At 44.5% G+C, this 6,000-nt stretch overlaps 1 protein-coding gene across 2 annotated transcripts in view; it reads right to left on the minus strand.

Annotated features, from left to right (window-relative positions):
• Positions 1 to 1,364, minus strand: part of Slc25a30 (solute carrier family 25 member 30) — a 28,083-nt gene extending 26,719 nt beyond the window's left edge. The window contains exon 1 of one of the 2 annotated variants that reach the window (XM_070028438.1): positions 732 to 810. The gene's annotated coding sequence lies outside the window, so the exon portion shown is untranslated. Of the gene's footprint in view, positions 1 to 731; positions 811 to 1,206 lie in introns of those variants that run through there. The other variant, XM_070028437.1, reaches the window with a different exon arrangement.
• Between the last annotated feature and the right edge of the window lie 4,636 nt (positions 1,365 to 6,000).

Raw genomic sequence — 6,000 nt, forward strand, 5'->3', positions numbered from 1 at the left:
AGCTGGGTGCTGGTGGCTCACTCCTGTAATCCTAACTACATAAGAAACTGAGATCCTGGTTCAAAACCAGCCTGAGCAGAAAAACAAAACAAAACAACAACAACAACAAAAACCCTGTGAGATTTTTTTTTTTGGTCGGTTGTGGGACTTGAACTCTGGGCCTGGGCACTGTCCCTCAGCTCTTCAGCTCAAGGCGAGTGCTCTACCGCTTGAGCCACAGCGCCACTTCCAGTGTTTATTGGAGATAAGTCTCCCAGTCTTTCGTGCCTGGGCTGGCCTTGAACTGCGATCCTTAGATCTCAGCCTCCTGAGTAGCTAGGATTACAGGCGTGAGCCACCGGCATAGGGCTCCTGTGAGATTCTTATCTCCCAATTAGCCAGCACAAAGCCGAAAGCAGAGCTGTGGTTCAAGTGATGGAGTGTCAGCCTTTAACAAAACAGTTCAAGCCCTCCCTCAGTTCAAGCCCCTTCCTGGTATTTAAAAAGAAAAGAAATCTTAGAAAATTCTGTCTCACTTCACGTGAACGAACTGGGAGCCCAAGGGTTGGCAGCAGCAACAGCTACACCAAGGCCATTTACAAGGCTAGCGCGCTGCCCTGCCCAGGCTGGAGGCGTGCATCATCTGCAGGGCAGTTCCGACTCCGCTGTGCCGTTCTCGCGCAGGAGCAATGCGGCAGATTATTTGGGAAGACATTACGCACAAAGACCTTAACATCCAGGGCTACACTAACCTGCCGAGCAAATTCATTCAGGCGGTTCTGGCAAAGAGGAGCCAACCTGGCTTGCTCCGCGAGCAATTCCCGTCCTCCCCGGCGCAGGAAGCTCGCGGTGCCGCGGCTGCCCGGGCCGCGGGGACTGCGCGGGGCACCAGCCCACGAGTGGGCGGACATCCCCGGAGGAGGGGCTAACGGCTGCAGCCGGGGTGCAAACTCCGCGCAGCCAGAACCGGCTCCACGTCGGCATGAGAGGAGCTGCCCCGCAACCAGCAACAGCAGCTCCCGCAGAACCCGCCCGACCCGAGGCAGCAGCAACCGGGAGAGGAGGACCCAGCCCCGGGAACCGCGCGCTGCACCGCACGGAGCCAACCGAGGGCACCGGCAGCCACGAACACGCTTCCCCGGAGATCCAGGTCCCAATCACACACACCCCCGCCAGGCACCGTCGTGAAAGGGAGCGAGCGGAAGGAAGCGCCAGCCAGGAACTTACCCGCGACGGCTGCCTTTCCACGCAGGATCAGCCACGGCCCGAGTGCGCACTGATGCGGGAAACGAAAAAAGGTGGGGAAGCCGCCGAGGAGCTGGCCGGGGAGCCTGCGCGTAGCCCCGCCCCGGCCACGCCCACGCGAGAGACCACGCCCGTCTCGGCTCCTATTGGTCACCGTCAGCATCAGCCCCGCCTCACATACACGCCTGCAGTGAGTGGTCCGCGGAGGGGTGGGGCCAGGCTGGGGAACCCGGAAACCACTCTTGGCTGAGAGGCACCTGCTATTCCACCACTTAGAGGAAACGTGGGGAGACCTCGGGAAAGGAGCCTTCTGAAGTGGGTGGTTCTCTGTCCACGTGAGCCTCCACCACCCAAAGGAAGTAAATTCGTTCATATTTTTTATACCCCAGTTATTTGATTTAAAAAATGTGTTAATCAACTGAAAAACTGAAGGAAACGTACTGTGAAGAGCATCCGGTTTATCCAGCCACCGAAAGCAACCATTCCGCAACGTTTGCCTTCCTTTATCACTGTATTGTCTCCCTGAACCAGATGAATAATACAGTATAATGCTAGGTTGGTAGATTGTCATGCCACGTGCCAGAAATTGAATATATTTTCAATCATGTCTGATACAATATTCATATGTATATTTCCTTTGCTATTGCGAAATGTCACCTACATTCACACCTATATTCGATGCCGGATCGACGAAGGATTAGCCTGATGCATGATTTCTCATAGCTTTATAAAGTGACTTCCAATTTCGTTGTGTTTGAAGTGCAGGCCAGACGTCTTGCAGATCGCATCGCTTTCTGGAAGTGTCCCCTCGTAATTAGATTCAAGTTATAAGTCTTAGTTAAACTTTGGAAAGTTTGGAAAGCCGTGTTTTTCCGTTACTTCGCTTTACTTCCGGGAGCCCAGAGCGTCAGCGACGTCATTACCCCACCAGATCTGGGTACTTCTGGCTCCTTTCTGTCCCACAAAACTGCCTTCTGCGATGGAGATCAATACTTTCAGGCATAGGCTGCAAGCTGGTGAATGTTTTGTCCCTAACAGCCCTTCAGTCAGTGGAATAGCATACACTGATGAACTTTCTATAACTATTATATGACTTTGCAATTCATTCTTTTTTCCTCTTTAACTGTCTTTCCTGTCTAAAAAAAGAATACCTGTTCCATTTTTTTTCTCATTTTCATTCTCCTTCCCTCCTCCACTTGCCCTTCTTCCTCCTCTCTTTGATTCTGCATCATGGTGCAGATTCCTGAATTCACTTTAATTGCGATTAGCACAATCAGATTCCATTCCTACTTCTGTGGTCAGATTATCCACATTTGGCCAGTGGAAACTCTCTCACCTGATTTCTGTGTCCTTTTAAATGTCTTATCAATCTGAGTTTTCTGGCACAAAACCTCCTTGTTCTCCCCACACCTTCTTTGCATATTTTACCTTTATCATTTTATATTATAAAAATCCCTTAAGTCTTTTTACATTGTTCTTTTCCTTTCATATTTATCTACATAAAAAAATGAATAGTTTTTACTTAATCCAATGCCATAGGGTTCATTTAAACCTTCCCTTTCCACATCTGCATCCTCCATCTCATGTAGTGAAAACCCTGGTCCTGACCAGCATCTATATATACATTTACTCTTTTTTTTTCTGTCCTGCAATTTACACAAAACAGTGTAACACACCAGTAATGCCACCAGAAACAAACTTACAGGTTCAAGATTTCTTTACCTTTCTTTATGTCTTTATAATATCCTTCTAAATGGTGTGTAGTTAGTGTGCTGTGTTCCAAAGTTGCTTTTTAGTATCAATTAAAAAGTACATTAATTCAAGGTAATGATATCAATTTGTTACAGTGTTGTTATTTTCATTCACAACAATTTTAGAGTTATTGTTTATCTTTTTTTCCTGCTAGTAGGGTTTGAACTCAGCCCCTGAGCACTGTCCCTAAGCTCTTGTGCTCAAGGATCATGCTCTACTACTTTGAGCCACAGCTCCTCTTCATTTTTGGTGGTTAATTGGAGATAAGATTCTCATTGACTTTCCTTCCCAGGTTGACTTTAAATCCTGATCCTCAGTCTCAGCCTCCTAAGTAGCTTGGATTACAGATGTGAGCCACCAGCGCTTAGTTATTTTTCACCTTTTTATGGTTTTTATTTTTAGAGCATATAAAATGTTTTTTGTTTTTTTTCTTTTATTTTTATTGAAAAGGTGGTGAGCAACGTGATTACAGTTAAACAAGTACTGAGTACATTTGTTTTTAAATACTGTTACCTCATCCTTCATTTTCTCCTGCTTACCCTAAAGTGTCTACATAATACAAAATCAGATCTTATTAGAGTTATATTTGGAGAAGTCTCACTCTATTCTTATTCCTGAAACTGTTTCTCTGGTTCCTATCAAAGACCATCAGTAATCAATTAGTAGCCATCTCTTTACTGTGTCTATGTTTTTGTTTTGTGATGGTTACTGAGATCAAGTATGATAGTACATGCCTGTAATTCTTATAATTCAGAAGGAGGAGGTAGAAGTTCAAAGCCAGCCTGAGCTACATAGTGATTCCCCATCTCTACATTCAAGTGCAAAAGACTGCATGAATACCAAGAGGCAAGAATCCTTGGTTGCCACATTAGAGACTGCATACTATAGTATATCATAGTACATTTCCTTTTTTTTTCTTTATGCAGGTCCTGGGCTTGAACTCAGGGCCTGAGTGCTGTTGCTGAGTTTTAGTGCTCAAGGCTATTGCTCTGCCAGTTGAGAAACAGCTCCACTTTTGGCTTTTGGGGGGGGGGGGGTAGTTAATTGGAGATAAGAATTCCACAGACGTTCCTGCCAAGGCTGGCTACAACTGAGATCTCAGCTTTGTGAATAACTAGGATTGTAGGCATGAGTCACCAGTACCAGCTTTTACTTCCCCTTTCTTTACATGAAAAATAACACACATTATCCCATCTTGTTTTCTCCACTTAGCAATGTGAAACCCCAGAGTTCATAGAGGCTGCCTTGCTGCTTAATGACTGCAGCATGGTTCTTCAGGGGACTGACAGAACCCAAATCATCCAGTCATCTTCCTGTGGGGTGACAGGCAGAATTCCAAGATAGACCCAAGATTCTTGGCACATGTTATTCACATATCTTCTCCCAGAAATTCAAACAGTAATGTAGCTACTGCTGTGAAAGGATTTTGCATATGTAATTAAGATTCCAAACAAACCAGTCCTATGATAGAGAAATTAGCTAGTGGGTCCATCTAAGTCCTTAGGCCATTTTGTGTTGCCTGATGCTAGGTAATGTATATTTTTTAGAAAAAGACATTTTTTAAATTTTATTCAGGATTCTTGTAGCTAGAAAGTCCAAGAAGCATGTCATGTAATAAAGAGCAACAAGCTACATCACAGCTTGGTAGATGACACCACACTTGGTGGATAAGATTCTACAGCCTCAGTTCCCTATAAAGAAGCCCACATGGCAAGAGAGGAATAAACTAGAGCCAGCAGAGAAGCGACAAACTCACTTTCTAACAATCCATTCTCCCAGGAACTAATCCAGCCTCATGAGACCTAACTATACCTAAGAGACGGCATTAACTCTCCATGAGGATGGAGACCCCTTTCCCATGATCTAATTATCCTTCATTAGCCACTATTCCATCACCTCACCACTATACCAGAGAACAAGCTTCCAGCACTGAACCTGTGGGAACAAAGCAGATCCAAACTCATTACATAAGCACCTGTCAAGAGCCAAGTGTTTTCTTTAGCTGGTCACAGAAAAGGTGGGCAGAGATTCAAATCACAAGGATTTTAAGCACTGTAGCTGGCTTAATGTTGAAGGAGTCCCATGGCAAAGAATGAACACACAAGGCCTAAAGATGGTGAAAGCCAGAAAAGAAATAAAACTTTCACCCTTCTAGCAGAAGCAACTAGATTATCCTCCATAGTGTTCTAGTTGAAAGCTCAATCTAACACCTTCATTTCAGTTTTGTGGTGTCCTAAGCAGGGAATTGAGCCATACCACACTAGAATTCTGAGCTACAGAAGTGTGAGCTAATAATTGCTTTTATAAGCTATCAAATTGTGTTAATATATAATACAAGAATCAAAAACTAATAGAACCCATCATGATGTCTCAAGCTTGTAGTCCCAGCTACTCAGGAGGCTGAGGAAGGATTATTTGAGCCAGAAATTTGAGACCATTCTGAATAATGTAGTACCTGTCTCAAGAAAAATACACACACACACACACACACACACACACACACACACACACACACACACACATACACATAGTGTGGGTGTAATATTGGAGGGGGTACAGCTTAAGGTTAAATTCCTAGAAGTGCAAGTATTGGATCAAAAAAGTAAAAACAGCAACATAAAAGTGGTAACTATTAGTGGAAAGTTTCTACTTTGGGAATGATTACATAAATTGGTTCATTTAAGCAAAAGCAGTGTGAGCTCCATTTTACAGGTAGGGGAACAGAAGTTCCAAGGGTTAACTGGCTTTTGCCATTATCAGGGCACTTAGCCATCTCTCTCATTCCTTTCTCCTATTTCTCTAGCTCAGGCCCCAGGCTGAGCTTCAACAGCTCCTTTTCTGCTTACAACTTGAAGTCTAGGTGAGCCCCTGGATTTTTGTCCCCATACTTTTTAAAATCAATACCGTTTGGAATGGCTTAAAGTGTCATCTGAATCCTGACCTTGAGGCCCAAAACAATCCCCAGGCTATGGAGCCAGTTGTTGGAATGCTTTTCTTTGTAGGAAAATAAGTACACAATTCTTT

Source organism: Dipodomys merriami, unplaced genomic scaffold, assembly GCF_024711535.1.
Source record: "Dipodomys merriami isolate MVZ:Mamm:240054 unplaced genomic scaffold, mDipMer1.0.p SCAF_192, whole genome shotgun sequence".
NCBI classification, from domain to species: domain Eukaryota; kingdom Metazoa; phylum Chordata; class Mammalia; order Rodentia; family Heteromyidae; genus Dipodomys; species Dipodomys merriami.